At 46.2% G+C, this 20,065-nt stretch overlaps 1 protein-coding gene across 7 annotated transcripts in view; it reads right to left on the bottom strand.

The window, feature by feature from the left end:
• LOC142571110 (uncharacterized) overlaps positions 1-20,065 on the bottom strand; it is a 119,389-nt gene that overhangs the window by 20,969 nt on the left and 78,355 nt on the right. For 5 of the 7 annotated variants that reach the window (XR_012825762.1, XR_012825757.1, XR_012825761.1 and 2 more), the window contains one exon: positions 14,125-14,368. The exons of the other annotated variants lie outside the window; for them this stretch is intronic. The gene's annotated coding sequence lies outside the window, so the exon portion shown is untranslated. Of the gene's footprint in view, positions 1-14,124; positions 14,369-20,065 lie in introns of those variants that run through there. 7 annotated transcript variants of the gene reach the window in all.

Raw genomic sequence — 20,065 nt, 5'->3', positions numbered from 1 at the left:
ATGTTGCACACGACGATGGATCTGTTTGGTACGCAGTGGCCGGACACCAGTGTCAGAAACACTGGTTCAACAATATGGTATTACCCAATTGGTCTCATACCAGTGCAACATTCTTTAAATAATCAGGGCAAGAAAGACGTATTACGAAAGCGAGGAAGACGTACAAAGTGCCTGTTTTCTGTACTCTTTTCATACTCTTTTTTCCGTCATAACACACTTTGCACCTTTGAAGACATGAGACCGTCTACTCTAGGGAAAGTGTAGGAATTCGAATATGGCGCAAATATATTTGCTTGAAGAAACTATAGCCAATAGCTTTCGTAGAGAGTTGAAGGAAAGGAATTCTTTTCGTTTAGCGAAAATACAAGCTGCATTTTTGTGCTCAGCACAAATGAAGAACTTTTGTGCTGTTTTTTGTTAGTTTTGCACCGCGCGAATCGTAATCTGGCCTAAAGCGCACGCTGAAATGTATGCTTGTAGTACTCGCTGCCGGACGTGCGCCTACACATGAAGCCTTGTGAAGTACAAGTACAAGCATAGTACAGGTTCGCTGTTCCTTATGGGCGTTCTGAGTGGGTGAACACGTGACAACTGTTCGAGGTCACTACGAATGCGGAAAACCTTGTCTCAATTGGTGCCTTGCAGGTGTGTGCTTTTGGAGCGAAGAAAAAACAAAGAATGCATGGATATACTTTGATTGCTTGTGTTGAGCTATGCTCTTGTAAAGTATGTCTCTTCCCTGGCTCCGTGAAAACGTACTAAATGCTTGACGAAATAGCTAAAGGAAAAAAATGGTGGCTAGATTCGTAAGTTTTTATTTTAAAGAAAGGGTATTTGCGAAGTATGACAGCAAGCAATAAAAACCAGCGCTAAACAACAGGACGAGTGAAGGTACGCAGACAAGAGCGCATCAGCGCTGTTGTCTGTGTCCCTTAACTGGACCTGTTGTTTAGCGTTGTTTGTTATTGCTCGTAATCATAAACCAACCAGCCCAATTGCGTATTCTTCTGTAGTGTGACAGTTCTTTAGGTGCACTGGCCTAAGTGACACTTTTCAATCTGCCTTTTCATAGCAAAAAGTCTTCATATTGTGGAATCCATACTGACTACGTAGTTAACAAGGTTGACAGCATGCTTGGCGACCTACGTTAATCTTTTTAGACTTTCTTTAGTTTCTGAATCTGCTTCTCAGGAAAACACTAGTAGTGCTTTCAAAGCTAGGATACGGAGATGTTGTATTGTATTTTGCTCACGACGAACGAATTCCTTCATTAATGTTTCTTCAGTATAAACAAATTTGTTCATTGTTCTCGAAATACAATGGTACCACTACAATATTTGCTACTCAAGAAAGCCTTGCAGTCATGAAACTATCTGGTTGCAAAATGAGATGTTTTTTTTTATAAGCTCACTAACACACAATTGTCTTCGAGTTTTCACTTCTAGACAACGATCTCTCGTTTAGACCTCCTCGGTGATGAATGCTTCATGAAGCAAGCACCGCCTTAAGTCTGGCATTTAAGGGATACCCAAGGTTCTTTCTTTCTTTGCTCATTAACTCGCTTATTGATCCATTCACTCATTCACTGGCTGATATCTTGTTTGGCTGCTGCGCGGGATCGAATCCCGGCCACGGAGCCCGCATTTCGATGTGGGCGACATGCGATAACATCCGCGTACATAAAATTAGGCGCACGGTAAAGAACCCCAGGTGGTCCAAATTTCCGTACTTCCCCACTACGGCATGGCTAATAATCAGATAGTGGTTCTGGCACGCAAAACCCCATAGCTTACTCGCAGCCACTGTCCTGCTGATTTTTTATCTTTAAATGTTACCAAGTGATTTCTATAGGCTTTTGCTTATATTGTGTAATCATACATGTCTGTAAGGAACCCCAGGTGGCCCAAATTTCCGTACTTCCCCACTACGGCATGGCTAATAATCAGATAGTGGTTCTGGCACGCAAAACCCCATAGCTTACTCGCAGCCACTGTCCTGCTGATTTTTTATCTTTAAATGTTACCAAGTGATTTCTATAGGCTTTTGCTTATATTGTGTAATCATACATGTCTGTAACGAATTTCATTTCTGTATATATTATAAAGGCGATTTATTGGGTTTCTTAGCGACCGCCGGTTCTAGCATGCACCGAGCAGTTGCCGAGCTCGAGCCTTTGCCGCGCGCTTGACAGTGCCGATGCTGCTGACTCTGTGCTCATGTTGGTTATCTTCCTTACAATGGCCCCGCGGAAATAAAGGAGCCATCCTGGCGACTTCGTTTTCTGGAAGGACGGTAGAATGGTGATACGGCTTGAGACTCTGAGCGTGAACAATTTCGCGGTTACGACGTCGCATGTCGGACGGCGGCGTTAGCGGCTCAACCAGGTAATTAACGGGTGATGGTCTCTCCAGAACGCGGTATGGCCCGTCGTACATCGGAAGGAGTTTTCAAGCGAGCCCAGGCGTCCGGTGTGGCACTAACAACCAGACGAGAGCGCCCGGGAGAAAAGTGGGAGTAGAGTTCTGGGCATCCTGAACGGCTTTTTGACGGTGGTGGTCGTCCGAGGTGAATCGGTGGGCCAGCTGGCGGCATTCCTCGGCGTGTCTGGTGGCTTCCGCGATCGGCAGGCATTCGGATGGGTCCAGCCGGTAGGGCAGAATGGTGTCAACTGTGTGCGAAAGATGACGGCCGTAAAGAAGGTAAAAGGGTTAGAACTCGGTTGTGGCTTGAGTCGCGGTTTGTAGGCGTAGGTGTCAAACGGAAGAACTAGGTCCCAAGTAGAGTGATCAGGTGAGACATACATGGCGAGCATGTCACCAAGAGTTCGATTAAAGTGTTCCGTGGTACCGTTAGTCTGTGGCTGATAAGCAGTGCACTTACGATGAACAATAGCGCATTCAGCAGGCAGTTGTTCGACGACTTCACATAAGAAGGCTCGGCCTCTGTCGCCTAAAAGTTCACGTGGACCTCCATGACGAAGGAGAAAACGGCGAAGTATGAAACTGGCGACCTCCTTCGCTGTAGCATTTGGTAGAGCAGTAGTCTCCGCATAACGGCTTAAGTTGTCTATCACAACGATTATCCACCTGTTGCCGGTAGGAGTCAACGGAAGTGGCCCGTAGAGGTCTATGCTCACGCGATCAAAGGGTCGGGATGGGCATTGTAAAGGCTGGAGTTCACCGGTGGAGTTGTGCGGTGGCGCTTTGCGGCGTTGGCACTCATGACAGGAGCGGAAGAACTTTCGAAGGAAATTCTACATTTCCAGCCAGTAATAGCGGTGCCGAAGTCTTTCGTAGGTCTTGAAGACTCCCGCTTGGTTACACTGAGGGTCGACGTCGAACGAGGAGCTTAGCTCTGATCGCAACATTCTCGGAATGACGAGCGACCAGGTGCGTCCCTCTGTGGCATAGTTGTGTCGATATAGTAGCTGGCCTCGAATCGCAAAATGAGGAATTTGCCGCCGGAGTGTACATGACGCCGGAGTTTACGTCGTATCCTTGAGAAGGTCGAGCAGAGATGCAGTCCAGGAATCATTACGCAGTGCAGCAGCGATAGTGTCAACGTCCAGAGAGGATAACGTGAACTCGCAGGGGGAGTCGTGACTGGCCGTCGGGGGAAGCGGCGATCGGGATTCAGCGCCGGGGTGCTTTCGCCCGGAACGGTAAACCACGCGGATGTAATATTCTTGCATTCGCAATGGCCAGCGGGCGAGTCGACCCGATGGATATTTAAGCGTCGACAGGCAACATAGTGCGTGGTGGTCGGTCACTACGTCAAACGATCGGCCGTATAAATATGGGCGAAACTAGCCAAGCGCCCACACAATGGCCAAACACTCCTCTTCTATAACGCTGGAATAGGTCTCCGCCTTGGTTAACGTGCAACTCGCGTATGCGACGACGTATTCTGTGTGGCCAGCTTGACGCTGTGCCAACACAGAGCCAAAGCTTACACCGCTTGCATCGGTATGCATTTCAGTTGGCGCTTGAGGATAAAAATGGCGAAGGATGGGTGGCGTCGTGAGAAGACGGCGCAAGGCTGTGCAGGCGTCCTCACACACTGGAGACCATGATGAGAGATCTCTAGCGCCACCAAGGAGCGGCGTGAGAGGCAATATAATTGGCGCAAGGTTTCGAACGAATCGCCGGAAGTGAGAGCAGAGGCCGATAAAACTGTGTAGCTCTTTCATAGTGGTAGGTTTTGGGAACGCAGTAACAGATCGTAGCTTCTTGGGATCCGGGCGAATGCCCTCCTTTGACACGAGATGGCCTAAAATTGTGAGCTGACGAACAGCAAATCGACACTTCTTCAGGTTAAGTTGCAAGCCGGCGTGGGTCAAGCAAGTGAGTACGTGCTGGAGGCGGAGCAAGTGCGTTGCAAATTCAGGGGCGAACACCGCAATGTCGTCAAGATAGCAAAGACAGATTTTCTATTTGAGGCCACGCAGAACATTATCCATCATTCTTTCGAACGTAGCAGGTGCATTGCAAAGTCCTAAAGGCATGACGGTGAATACATACAAGCCGTCTGGTGTAACAAAGACAGTTTTTTGGCGATCGGCCTCTGCCATCGGAACCTGCTAGTAGCCTGACCGCAAATCCAGGGAAGAAAAGAACTCGGCTCCCTGCAAACAATCCAGAGCATCATCGATGCGTGGTAATGGGCAGACGTCCTTCAGCGTGATCTTGTTCAACCGTCGAAAACCAACACAGAAGCGGATGGTACCGTCCTCTTTTGTGACGAGGACCACGGAAGAGGCCCATGGGCTTTGGGAAGGTTGAATGACGCCTCGACGGAGCATCTCATCGACCTGGTCTGCAATGACGCGTCGTTCCGTAGCGGACACGCGATATGGTCTTTGTCGCAGCGGTGAGTGCGAGCCAATGTCGACGTAATGCTGGACCGCCGTTGCACGGCCAAGAGATGGTTGCGCAACGTCGAAAGAACGGCGGAAGAGCTGAAGGACTGCGAGAAGTTGAGATCGCTGCGAATGTGTCAGATCTTCGGCGATGAATGGGCTGAACACACCAGTCCATGCTGAGTCGGGTACGGAGAGAGCACTCAGTTCATGGATGGCAGTAGAAGGCACTTTGTTGAGGACGGAGATAATTCGTGTTGAATCGACTGACTCGACGTAACCAAGGCATTCGTGGCGAAGCAGTGATAGCAGTGGTGAAAGATGATTGTAAATGGGCATCGTGCTAACACCGGCGGCAAAATCAAGAGCTGCAAAGGGCGCTTTTCGGTTAACATAGTGATGAGAGGGCATGAAGAAGACCGTCCTTCGGATATGGTACCACAGAAGACTGGTACGTATGCTGAAGAGCACGGGGGAATACATGTGTCTTCTTTCACGACAATTTTAGTCGCAGGATGAGCATCCACGGAGGCCAGGTCACCAAGGCGGAAAAGTTCAATCTCAGCCCGAGCGCAATTGATGATGGCATTGTGGCGTGAGAGAAAATCCCATCCTGGAATAACGGCGTGGCAGCATGATGAAAGAACTATGAATTCAATCGTGTACAAAATGTCCTGTATGGTCACACGGGCAGTACAAGCAGCGGTATGGCAAACGGGTTGAGCACTCGCCGTTTGAAGCGACAATCCAGACAAAGACGTCGTCACTTTGCGAAGCGAACGGCAAAACCTGGCATCCATAACTGAAATAGCGGCATCGGTATGGACGTGGGCGACTGTAGCGACATTTTCAATAAACACATCAATGACATTGGCAGGTAAAGGAGGAGGACTTCGGCATGTCAATACTTGCGCAGTTCTTCCCTCAGGAACTGCGTCGTCTAGTTTCCCTCTTCGTTAGCGATGGGTCGTCGACGCATAGGGGAAAGCGATCGGCGACGTGGAGAGGGTGATCGGAGGCGTTCGAAGCGAGGATGGCGATCAGTCTGGAAGCGAACTCGTGATGAGTCGAAGGGTCCGTAAGGCGCATTTGGATCAGGCGGCACATAGGGCGTTCGGCGATCTTCATCGAACACCTGCGATCGGCGGCGGCAGAACCTTGCGACATGACCGGGATACCTACATGCGAAGCATATAGGGCGATTGTTCGGCGTACGCCACGGGTTAGCGACGGCAGTGTTGGTCCAGGAGACGGGAGGGGGAGGGCGTTGCACAGGCTGCTGTAAGCGACGCACGGGCACAGTGCGAGGGGCCATTGCAGCAGCCATAGCAGAAGTGACTGGTGTAGTCACAACATCCTGCTCGTGAAGAGCCGGCAGCGCTTCTGCGACCTCTTCATGGGTCACGTTACGGAGATGAGACGGGAAAGTGCTGGCAGACTCCTGAGTAACGGACACCAGAGATAGCTGTCTTGAGACTTCTTCGCGGACAAAATCCTTGATTTGGGTTATCAAGGACGCTTTTTCTTGGCCGGTGGTCTGGCTGTCAGAGTGACGCCGCATTTGGTGTGGGATGTCGCCTTGTCAGAGCTCGTTGCTTCGGTAATTCGTCATAGCTCTGGCGCAAGCTGATGACGTCGGCAACAGTACGCGGGTCCTTGGCCAGAAGCATGTGGAACGCGTCATCATCGATTCCCTTCATGACGTGCTTGATTTTTTCCGCTTCCGTCATGGCAACGTTCACGCGCCTGCACAAATCTAGAACGTCTTCTATATAGCTGGTGAATGTCTCACCCGTGTCTTGTGCGCGTGTACGCAAACGCTGCTCGGCTCGGAGTTTCCTGACGGCGGTTGGGTCAAATACTTCGGTAATCGACGTCTTGAACGCCGACCACGTTGGATATCCCTCTCGGGATTTCTGAACCATAGAATCGCCACGCCCGCGAAGTAGAATGATACGTAAGCCAGTTTGTCCGAGTCATACCATTTGTTGTGAACGCTCACACGTTCTTAGGACGACAGCCACTCTTCAACGTCATTGTCGTCGGTTCCGCTGAAGATGGGAGGCTCACGCTGGTGAACGGTGCCAGCGCAAGGGACGGGTGGCAATGGAAGAGTCTGCTGGTCGGCGTCCGGCATGGCGGAAGGTAGCGTCCGAGAACAGAGTTCCAGGATGGTAGAATGGAACGTTACCCAGCACGGCTCCACCACTTATAAAGGAGATTTATTGGGGGTTCGTAGCGACCGTCGGTTCTAGCATGCACCGAGCAGTTCCCGAGCTCGAGCCTTTGCCGCGCGCTTGATGCTGCCATGCTGCTGACTCTGTGCGCACGTTGGTTATCTTCCGTACTATATCTTGTTTTTGTATCTACGGCTTTATTATGCCTTCAACCACAATCTATATTTGCGCGAGCACAAACCTCCGTGTTATTTGTAAGCTATAGGGTTCGTATTCATTAAGAGTGCCATCTAACAGTTGCACTCTTCATTAACAATATCTATGTCGCTGTTATAGATAGATGCGTACCGTAAACACGTTATTGCATAAAGATCTAGGCGCTCACCAAAGCACGCTAGCTGTTTAACGTAAACCAAAGGTACAATTTGTGGTCTCTCATTGCCGACGCATTGCTAGACATAATAATAAGCGAGTAGAACTTTCCCATCCGATTGTAGTGCAAGGATTGCTTCCAGCGCGCTGATAAAAACGTATTTAGATATGGTAACTAAAGGCTCACAAAGAAAAAAAACACGACACAATGTGCAAGGTTCTCTCCTTATCGCTTTTTGATCGCTTATCGTCTTTATAATATGGGTTACCTACAGCAAGCGATCACGAAAGCCTGCGTGGACATCAGTTTTATTTTCTTATTGCAGAAGATAACATCAAAATGAATATATAGAGTTACATTGATTGCCGGCCAACCGGAAGCATGAGGCTTAGCAATTGTTAAATGTTAACAGTTCCATGGATGTGTAGTGCCATTCGTAAAATGTACACCTTTATTTCCCGGCAAAAATGAAAGATCTCAAGTGTTTACGATTGTGTCTGCCAGCTTTGATCGGCGCAGGGACTTAACTTGAAGACGCGTGAAAAGCTTTTTGTGCAATACGCGTTTAGCAAACAAATGCACTGAGGACAGGCGTAAATGGTGTATAATGTGTCCTGTTGTGTTTTTGAGAGTGTTACGTCTGGCTTGGTAAAATGAAGCACATGTGTTTTCAGAAAGAATGCTTTGAGATAAGCTGCCACCGCGATCACATCGCAATCACCCAAACGTGGAAGAGAATGGCGGAAAAGGGATGTCAATATATAAGTCAATGGTATACTGTTTCACCTTCGGTTTTATAAAATATGCATAATTATTTTCTCCTAATGTGGCTTCGCGACCTGCGATCGCAAAACATTCCGGTGTCCGGCCCAATGATACAAGGCAAAGCGAAGGATTTTGCTCTTCTTCTGGACGTTCGCGGCTTCGAAGCAAGCAGTGGATGGCTTACACGATCTCGGGATAGGCATAGGATCGCGTGGAAAACGATTTGCGGCGAAAGCAAGGATGCCGACCAAGCGGCAGCGAGAACCTGGAGGGATGAGATTGTAGCTGAAGTTGTAGGGTACATTGGAAAGTTGAGAGACCTTGTGTCTCAGCAGCAAGCTGTGCCAGAACAAGTGTACAAAAACATTGACTCTTTGGACAGTTTTGTTACTTTCTGTGCTTTAAAAGTACAAGTGCAGAAGAAGACAAAAATTTTCTTTTCGAAGTGAGAAAGGCAGCATTATAACTCTTATTAACCTTGTACTTGTTGATATGTACAAATTCCATCTCACACATTTCTAAAACTATGGATGCCATGTCTTTTGCTCCATGAATTACACTTCAGACTTTTGACCCTGTATGCCATGTCTTATGTTGGTATAGTGAATATTCAGTTTAGTGAACATTTCAGTTAAGTGAAGTATTTCCTTCGGTCCCTTGAAGTTCACTCAAGTGAGAGTTCACTTTATTTGGAAACCTACACATATGCCATGGCTTTCATAGTTGCTATGACACTAAACGGTGAGCTCTCGCGGCGAGGCTGAAAAACGGTAGAAGTTTGGAAGATTGGTGGAAACAAATTAGGGAGCGACAAAAAATGGAGACGTACAAAAGCAAAGTTCGCAATAGGCGGTCACAAAATTTGGTTGTGGGAGTTCATAGTGCTTTTTTCTTTTTTAACCTATATAGGACATTAGGCAGTATAATAGCAAGAGCTTGGTTGCCCAATCCACCGCGCGTTCCAAAGAGGACGCTCATAACATCCATCCAAATGGAACAATAATAATTCTTTAGATACATTCCCGAACCTTTCACTAAAAGTGTGCCAGCGTATTGGACGTCTTCTCGCAAGCAATGTGTATCTATATCAGCAAAGCTTCCATACAAGCGCATAAAAACGAAACAAGATAGTTCAGCAAAATGAGTGGAACATATTTGCACGGGAGAAGTAATGCGAATAGCGTCATTTCTATCAATTTGACTTCACTATTGCTGTGAGTTGAGGCATGCTTTTTCCCGGGAGATAAATTTTGGTTCTCGTAGAAGGTGTCGGTAGCAGCTGTGAAGGATGTAATTGGGCAGGTCATGGCTTCGGCTCCCCGTAGTCGTACTTTCTTTCTGCACTCCTACTGAAAACACGCTTGAATGATAGCAATTAGCGAGGTCTTTTATGAAATTTCGGGCTGCCACAAGTATATAAAATTCCATGTGGACTGTGTGCGTGCCAAGTTCACTACTTCATGTGCATTACACATGTGCGGCCCGTATTTAAAGTGATCGTACGCGCTCGATTGTGAGGTCGCTTGACCAACCAGTGAAAAATAAAATTCCACGCCTGTATTGTACGCCTTGTTTTATAAAATAGGGGCATACTACTTGCGCTTAGATAATGCTGCCTAATTTCATGCTGTTATAGCAAGCTGGCATAGGAAACATTTAACAACTGTACATGAGTGAGCGTCTAAGGCGACCGTTGGCGTGATATTAAACGCACTGCACAGAAGAACACACTCCGAAGTTATTAACAAACATTTTCACATGAAACATGAGGAACGATCCACAAAGATAACTTCTCAACAAGAAGCCAACCGCTATATCAGTGAATCACAACTTTAACGGCAGCGTGGCCTCCTTACCGAACTTCCTTTTGTCGGAACTTCATTCTGCCAGGCCGAAATGGTCATACAAGCAGCGCTTTATTCTAAAACTATTCCAAACTTTTCTATTCCAACCCTGCAATCAGCCATAGACAACTGGTCAAAAAATTTTCGGTCCCACTTCACCTGTCAGTCACGCGATGTCACCAAAAGCGCGGAAACACCCCATCTGATATGATAGGTCCACACTGATTGCGCATGGTTATGGCGAATAAAAAAAAAGAAACATTATTATTTCTGATTGGATGCTTTTTTTTTGCCATTATCCATGTGCTACTGGTGAAAAGATTTCGGGCTGCGCCCGCTTCACCCGGTTTCCCGGCCGTCGTGTGACGTCACAGAACCGTGAAAACTGTCTACGTCAAAGTGACGTGGTGAGTTTTTAAAAAAGTTAAAGGGACATTAAGGTGCCGAACAAAAACAATTTTTCTTCATAATAGCCGGAGACTGCACGGTTCTGAAAGGAATAGAAAATGGCTGCCCGCCGATCGCTCAGGCACTCGCTACTCACAGCTGCCAGAGCGCAAGGTTTTATTTGCGGATAATAAAACTTGTTACGTGGCCATGTAGCGTCATCGAGCCCTTTCAGCACGTATACGACATCGCTGCAAACTCTTATATCTGTTCTATCTTCTATCTAGGATCTCTTTTAGCAGCATTCCTCTCCTCCCGTTGCACGCCGCCGCAATTTTCGACCACCCACTACAAGCAAAGTCAGGTGTAGGTGTGGCAGACGCCGTCACCACCCTCCTCATCCGCTTATCCATTTTGGCTGTGCTGCCTCTGCCCTATCTAAACCCTCTCCACTTGAGCGTGCTCCACGTCTCTTCTCAGCCAGTTAGGTAAGAAAAACCGCGCAATACAGGCAATTCCTTTTTAAAGCAAAAGTAAGTGACCTCGTACGAACAAAAGAGCGTTTGATTGGGCTATTAAGACAACGCTGCGGGCCATCGACCGATGCTCGCGTGGCCAGTGACGTAAATCTGATGTCAGGAAGTTAGAATAAAAACAGATTGGAATGGGTTTACGCTAGAGGGCTCAAGCTTTGCACTGCTTGTGTAGACTAAACAGAGAAATAGAAATAGAACTGAAACGTTACACTTGTTTATTCGCCTATTTGATGGCAGTACTGGAATTGTAGTTTTGTAATCGTTCGTTTCGGAACAACTTTGGAACAGTTTAGGAGCAGAGAAAAAGATGCTACAAATTTTGCGCGAAAGCTAAGAATTCCTCGTCCTTGTATAGTTTATGTGTCGTGCACTGCGTCTGAATTGAAGTATATCAACAAATATTATAGTGCACTTTGTTATTGCGAGCATATTGTTTCATTTGTATTACTTGGTAGGGTAAAAAACTGCTATTCTTCATATCAATAGAATTCTGCACTTTTCTTATCCGGCTCAGGCCCAGAGTTTTGCCATCATAACTGAGTAAGTGTCACGTAAAGGTGCTCCAAATAGGAAAAGAAATAATGATTTATTTGATAAGATTTCTGCCCTTTTCGACCAAACCACCGTTAGAAAACTGCCGAGTTCATTTTAATAATGGCGCCTTTGAGAAATGGACCAAAAATTTCAGACTACCAGACTGCATGTAGTCTCATTTGGACGACTTTAAGGTAGCTGTCCCCACCCATCCGAGGGCGCAGGACTCTGTATGGGCGCGGTCCTGTGCTTGTTTAGAAAGTATCACTGCGATTGGGATACACTGGCACTTGAGGCGCGTTCACACTGTGAGCCAAGCTTTCATGGTGTCGACGTGCCTGAGTTGCCCACGCGTGGACAGGTAGGCCACCAGAGAAAAGTGACGAAGTCAAGTGGACATACCGTCACGCTTCCCTGAATCGATATTTGCCGGAGCCAGGGCAGTGTTCTGGTGCTGGCAAGAGCACTTGCGGCGAGTAATAGCATTACTGCTGAGCGCCTGTGTACATGCTCCATCGTGAAGCACGCACCATAGTCTGAGTGGATGGGACAGTTAACGAGAAGCTATATTTACCCTATCCTTTCATGGGGAACTTGGAAACGGTGACGCTTTCCAACTGTCTCATCTGGGGCACCATCGAGGTACCACGCCAGTAACGCCGCTGCAGCCGTTACTTACCGAGTCAGCGTTATTGCACGCTTGAGACGAGCCAACGCGCTGTGCCGGCTGCGAAGGAGAATTTTTCTGGCATTGTGCTTCACTCCATGGGTTCGATGGCAAATGCAAGTCTTGTTATTATTAATAATGCTTTGTTTATTGCCGAAGTGGCCAATACCACGTTGCTTCGCATTGTAGCCGTGCATCGGCGTGGGAAATAGATGGACACGGTAGGGTGAACACGGAAGCGAGAGCACTGCGGAAGCGGTGCTCAAACTTGCACATCTCTTTAATTGCAGCTATTTGTATGTAACCTCGGTAACACGGCAGCACCTGATCTTCCAAGGTAAATAAATAATCCCGATGATAGCTGAAGTGGTTGGGAATGTCATCTCGAATCTTGCAACATAAGGAAATTTCAAACAGTTTCGGAAGGCTAAATCGTGTGTTGCGAGTTTTCTGACTTCTCAGCTTGGTCGCAAGCGCCTTGCGTCGCAGAGCGGCCCTTAACTGATTCTTGTGTCTTTGGTAGAGTTTTTCTTTGTCGAACACTTGTAGTAGCGCAGTCATGGCTAAGTAACAACGAGCTGTGGCTACTGTTCAAATATTTTGTGACATGGACCACAAACGAGTTCTGCCGTCAAATAGGTCGGCGGCTTTCTCTTTTAGCTTGGGGGTATCACTCATGATTAACGCCCTCCGATGGTGAAATAGAACGAAAAGAATGTTAGGTGTATCGTTAAGAGACGGGAATAGGGCGGTTCGGATCAGCGAGCAAATGGCGATAGCCGATATGCTAGCTCACATTAAGAGAAAATAAAATGGAGCTGGGCATTTAATGTAATGGAAAGAGTTGATAACCGGTTAGCCATTAGACTTGAAGAATAGGTGCCAAGGCATGGGTTGAGCTGTCGAGGACGGCAGAAGACTAGGTGGTGTGATGAAATAAGTGAATTCGCCGGTGTAATTTGGAATCGGCAAAAGACTGCCGTAATTTCCGATTGCTGGGAGATGCCTTTCGTCCTTCAGTGGACATAAAAATAGCCGATGATGATGAAGACTGCAATGGTGGTGCTGGAGGTGGTGAACTGAGTGAATGCGTCAGCTTTTGTCGGGCGTTTTCGTGTTCTCTCAAATGTAGTCGCTGAGCAGTCGCACCAGTAAGCGACTACGTTTTCAACGGATTTCGTCGTTAGAGGGGTCAGCCCATTTATTATTTTTTGAATAACTGGCTTGCTGCTGGCACAAATACCACATTCTCAGCTGCAGAGAAGCTGTGAAACCCGAGTGATGTTCATGGACAATAGAACAAACCTTGTTCTTTTCAAGCGTCTGGCACGTCTATCGTCATGCATCTAAGCACATTCCCACACTACGCGGGTAAGTGATGCTTGCTGAAGGCTGCTGCGCCCCGCGTGCGTTTTAACGAAACCGCTGTTTAGAAGTGCAGTTCGCCGGTAGTCCTAGCTGGTGGATCTACACTAAATCGTCCCACTTAGACCTTATTGATTTCCCTTACACGCTTTAAAATGTGTTGAATCAAACAGGGCAGGGGACAGCAGTGTGTGCAATCTACCTTTGTTCTCGGTTCTCTTAAAATGCCTAGTGGATCAGCCAATAAGTACAGTGAGGGTAAAACACGTCTGTTGAATGACGTTGCGCTGTGCTCAAGCAGCACGTACTTGACAGAAGTGTTAACTATAGCTCTTGATAACCCCGTGTTGACGCAAGTGCCTGAGAAAGCTTTCCCTCAAACTGAATATGGCATACTTCAGCTGAATGAGGAACAATCAGCTTAGATTGCAAAGTTCTAAAACATCCAAGCTCTGCGCGAAAAATTATCTCTATGAACTTACTCGAAATGCACGCTGGAAGTTAGGTGCGGCTTTTCGATATATTGAAAGTAAGTGAGGCAGCCATTGTGTGTTTTAGTATCTTTTTACATCCTAGAACGCTCAGTTTGTTTACGCAAAACGAAAGGTATTTGCGAAATTTCTTGCTGCAAGTTTCTGTCTTTTATTGCCACCAAAAATAAAATTAAAATATCAGTTTCAATTTGATCTGCCATGCTGAATTACGGGGACAAAATTGGGGCAACGGGGGTGAATCTGCACCAAAAACGTTGCATTCATACAGTACATCCTGTATTCATTCTGACAGTCCGTATAGTGGCCATGTTCTTTATAGATATGTCGTATTTTATTGTCCCACACAAGAAGCTCGCATTCACTCCTTCCTGCAGAAAAAAAAACAGACCATACAGCTATTAGAGAAAGAAATATTTCTACAAGCGGAAACCTTCAAGCAGTTTAGATAGTAATATACTGCAAATGCGAAGTCTCAACCGTGAATTTAAACGCCTTTATAGAGGATCTACACTATTGCGTTTATTTATCATCGGGCTTGACACAAAGCGTCATAGCGACAAAGTGTAATTGTGACGACCTTAGAACAATCTAAATAAGGAAAACGATAATCACTCACAATTGCCAATGTAATTTAGCAATTTTTATTAAAATAGTAAAACTCAAGCAAATTTCTTACGAGCGCACATCGCACAACAATTCGGATTGTATATAACACTTTCAAGAAAAATGGTATACAGCTTTTAGAAAATAAAACAGAAAAATTGCATACCCAGGCTCATTGGTACTCGATTTAAGTAAAGCTTTCATAGGAGTTTGGCAATATACGCTGATGAGGATGACTAAGTTTATAAGGTGCAAAGACCACAGATGGCCGAACAGCGCCAGTGTATAGCCGCTGGACACCATTTGCAGTTAGAAACCACATGGCCCAGACTGATATTTCCACTTGGAACCGCTTCGCGTAAATTAATTTCGTTGCGCTCGATTGCGACAATGACACAAATGACGAATAAATGACGAAGACCGAAAGACTGCTATGGTATGACAGGGACTGTATAGTGATGCCGCCACGACAATAACGATTTGACCATGGCAACATGATGACAATGGCATGACCATATTGGAATGATTACGGCAAATGACTCCGGTATAACGGCGCGATGACCTCTGCTTGATGACCATACAATAACGACGGTGATTTGACTGCAACGGCGTGACGACCATGGTACGACGAAACTAGAGCGTCGACAATAGTGGGCAGACAACAGCGTGAAGACTGTCGGATGACGACGCGGGAGTTGCGACGATGGTGCCACGACGATTACGTGACTACCGTGGGATAAATCACGATGAGAGAATTAGGACGATGGCGTGCCGACCACGAGTTCACGACGCTGATGGGACAATGGCGTGATGACGACGTTAGAGAACCACAGGATGACGACACTGGAATGGCGAACATGGTCTCACTACGATGTTGTCACCACCATGGAATGACTACCATTAAATGACGACAACTGTGCGCCTACAATGAGATGGCGCTGGAGTGGCAACGTTGATATGACGACGAGGGTGTGGCGCAGACTGCGTGACAACCATAGGATGGCGATACTCGTGGCGACGATAGCCTGACAACGGGGGGGGGGGAGTCAACGCCGACGTCGGTACCACCAAAGGATGACGACGCTGGAGTGACGATGACAGCGCTGCGACCATGAAATATGCATGCTGATGTAGCGGCGGTGCTTTGGTGAATATCACTTAATCACAACCATGGCATGACGTCACTGAAGTGAGAACTTTTTTATTAACTGAAATAAATTATAGGGTTTTACCTGCCAAAACCACGATCTGATTGTGAGGCATGCCGTCGAGGGTAACTAGGAAACTTGGTCTACCTGGGGTTATTTAACGTGCGCCTAAATCTTATACACAGATGTTTTTGCATTTCGCCCCCATCCGAATGCGGCCGCCCTGGACGGGATTTGATCCCGCGCCCTCATGCCTAGCAGCCCAACACCCTAGCAGCTAAGTAACCAAGGTGGATGCCGAGCATAATATTACAACATTAGTTTGATGACCGTGAGATGACGACGCTGAAGCGGCCACAATGACGGCGATGGTATGACGACATAGACGTGACAACAGCTTGACGACAATATGATTCCGATGATGGAACGACGTCGATGATATGACGACGAGAGCATGACAGCATTAGGTCAACGGGCTGGCGAAAGTTATATTACAATAAAAAATGACATCGACGGAATGATCCGGATGGCAGGATGCCAATTCTGTGATGAAGACGCGATGAGAGCAATGGAATCACGACGACGAAATTATCGCGAAAGTATACGATGACAGTGTTCTGACGGTGCCTCTATAGATCGCGGGGTGATGACGACAACATGCAAGCGCAGTTACATCGACAGAGTGAAAATGGTGTAAGGATGACGATGAGATGGGAAATGACCATGGCGACAAAATACAGCGGATCAAATAACAACGATGGCGTGTTGCTGTTTCTGCTCAAAGCCGCACTAACGTGCATTACCTGCCGCCATCGCCTGCCTTGATTTGAATTTTACAGGGTGTTACTGCGATTAAGTACGGTAAAAGAGAAGCTCACAACCTTAATTCGAGCAATATACGGCATATATGTGCACTATGTCGGACGCGTTGAACCGCCCGTTTCCTTGGTAAAAGAAATTTCTGCTAAAGCAGAAAAACCCTTTGAGGTATAGTTTCTGGGACAATAAGCGGAAATACTGGCAGCTACTTAAATAACCTCTTTATCAGACACAAAATATATATGATGCGATATATCCGCTGCAGTGGCCAGTAAATATACATACAGCGAATTTATGAGGGGCTAGAAGTTTATTTTATTTGGCAGAAAACCATTTTACAGATCCCACACACGGCGCGAATCGACATCATGCGAAGAATTTTTCGGGCAGCTCACCGTGCATCATTGTTTGGGGTCCCCAAAACGTTACCAGGTTGAGCAAGGTGTTTGGATAAATGTATGACTTGAGTAACGTGAACTAGAATGAACGGGTGAGTGCGTGGCATGACGTCAACACTAAGACAACGAGGATGGATAACGAATGTTACAATAACGAACGCTGCGTGATTTCTACGAACAAACCAATTCGTGTGAGCGAGTGGCATGGACGTGGGAAATGGGTGGTATATTGCAGAAATGAAATGCTCACAGGCGGCCAGCAGCACATGGTATCACTTGAAGGACATGAATGGATCCCTTGACGGCGAAACTGCACCGCAAGCTGAAGTCCGTGTCTTTGGTAGCCTTTGGGAAGGGTGGCGGTGTACACTCCGCGCCTTGGCCGAGCCGTGATGATGCTGTCATAGTGGAAGTTTCTGCCGCACCTTCATACTCGGACACGACGTGCGCCAGGAAAGAGCAGTCGTTGATGTTTTATAAGGTAGCCTGGTAACGACAAAAAGAACCGCAAGAGTCCGGTACCAGCGTACGGAGCAACGAGGAGCCCGCGCGTTGCTGTGCGCTGTTCGAAAATCAATGCTTGTCGGAAATTTACTTTCCGATCGCGCTGGAAATGAATGCAGCCTCCTCCCGGTATTTTTGCTGCTGAGCTGCAGGGTGCTTCCGCGCGCTACTTGGCTCGAGCGCAAGCAGCACGGAAAGTCCGTGGCGAGAGTTGAATCACGAATCTGCAACTACGATGGAATGACCGTGAGGATATCACGAGCAGAAAATAACAGTCACCGGCCCGAGCTATTAACAACTTGGTCGGTCCATTGAGTCGGCATAAGTTCTTGTCGTGGCAATGTCATGCCGATCATGCTTGTAGCATGCCATCAATTTATTTGATTCTTGTCATTCATTTAGAGACAAATGATAATATGCCTTCATTGCAGTAATGTCAATATTGTAATTACATGCATGGCATGACGTGTCATTTTTCTCACGCCTACATATTGGGTATTCCACGCAATTTTAGCCAAACTTGAAATGTATGCAAATGCGACGCAGCTGGACAGACCCAACCTAATGTTGCTTGTCTTCGCTTGGAGACGCTCAGATTATTTATTTCATTGCACCTCATTACGTGATTTGTCATAATTAATAAATAAACTCCTCAACTATTTTAACTAGAACAAAAGTGTCAATTAGAAAATGGTAGAGCAACATGCAAAACTCGCGATAGAGCATTCTGTTGCTTAATACGTGCTACGCAAAAGTGCTTGCCGAGCGTGAAAGGAGCCTGCGAGTACACGCAAAATTGCCGTGCGTCTGGGTGCTCGACACACTTTCAGTGTACTTGCGGCGTTCTTCGATGGTCGCAAAAACACTCTTATCTAGCATGTATTCAGCATGAGAAAGCTGTATCGGGAGTTTTTTATGTTGCTCTAGTAGTTTCTCGTTGACACTTTCCATCTAAATATGATAATTGGAGGTTGATAAACTAATAAAGACTAATTAATTTATAAGGCGGAATTAAAAAAAAAATAGTTAGAGTATGTCCAAGGGACCGCAAACAACACAACCTTGGTTCTGTCCAGCTGCGTTTCATGTGCATATATTTAGTTTGACTTAAGTTATGGGAACATATCCAGTTCAACAAATGTACGCCATGTTATTCAATTAGTTAACGCCATGTCATCTCACTTATGACATGAATATTTTGTAATGTTATCGATGCCTCAAGATAATTGCCATTCATGTCACGTCTATTTCTAAAGAAGACATATCAGGCTATCCCTGGGATGACAGAAATGACATTGCATGCATCACATGAATAACATGACAGGTATGTCCTGATGTGGTTGTCATGAATGACATAAAGGAGATTAGTTCATGGCATCATGATTGTTTGTTTACGTGACATGTATCAGAATCTCAGGGACGAGACATGCGTGAGGAAGAATAAAATGGCATGACATGTGCATGCATTTCTTGCCAATAATGTTACGTTATGGCGTACATGACATGTCACGCAATTCTTAGCATTCATGTCATGACACGCAGTACATTCATGTGATCACATTCAAATCATATCATTCATGTCAGGTCGTTTAGCATTTCATGTCACTCATATCCACATATATATCGAGTTAAAAAAACAAACATGATAGCATGTCATTCATGCAATTCTTGAGAATACATGCGTTGTATAAGAAGTTTGTGACGTCGTTGATGGCATGACATAACATGGTCCTGCATGATTTGTCATTCATATCATAGTACGCATGTCATTTATGTTTACTAGTGAATGTATTTAAGGAGAGCTTGCGGCCCATGTGTGGCACCAGTTACTCCTCTTCTCTTAAATGATGGTTGTAGTCGAAAAGTTGCTAATAATCACAAAACTGGACGAATAAGCACATCAACTAATATTCACGTACTAAATCTCAGTATTCCAATATAAATAAGTGTTCGCGGAACAGAAGAATTCACATGGCATAAATACTCACAAAAGCGAAGTGTTCACACGCAATGCATGCGTTCACACCGTAAAAATGTTCACAAGACCAACATATTCCCACCGCAGACGCTGGGCAGTTGCGAATTAGGTCCCTCTTCTATTCCGCACTCCAAGTACAACAAACATAAATTCTACATGAACTCAAAGACCCAATAAACATGTAATTAATGGTGTCTGTTAATAATGGCTATGCGAGCAGTGACTGTTGAATGACTTATTTTTATATCATAAGAAGCCAACAAACACTGATACAACGGACAACATAGGGGAAATTACATGCACTTAATAAATGAAATAAGGAAACGATAAATAATGGAAATGAAAGTGGATGAAAAAAACACCTTGCTGCAGGTGGGGAAAGATGCCGCAACCTTTGCACGGATGTTACACATCTGCCGCCAAGGTCTGTGAGTGGTGGCGCTGGCTAACACTCCCAGGGTTATACTAGGAAGCAAAAATACGCAAGAAAGTGGATGGGGAAACGGCGCTGCAGTAGCTGAATCGGCAGAGCATCGCACGCCAAGTGCAAATGTGGGATCGTTCCCCACCTGCGGCAAGTTGTTTTTTTATCCATTTTCATATCCATTAATTCAT

This window comes from Dermacentor variabilis, chromosome 2 (genome assembly GCF_050947875.1).
Source record: "Dermacentor variabilis isolate Ectoservices chromosome 2, ASM5094787v1, whole genome shotgun sequence".
In the NCBI taxonomy this organism is placed as follows: domain Eukaryota; kingdom Metazoa; phylum Arthropoda; class Arachnida; order Ixodida; family Ixodidae; genus Dermacentor; species Dermacentor variabilis.
This window is presented reverse-complemented; position numbering and strand designations above follow the sequence as displayed.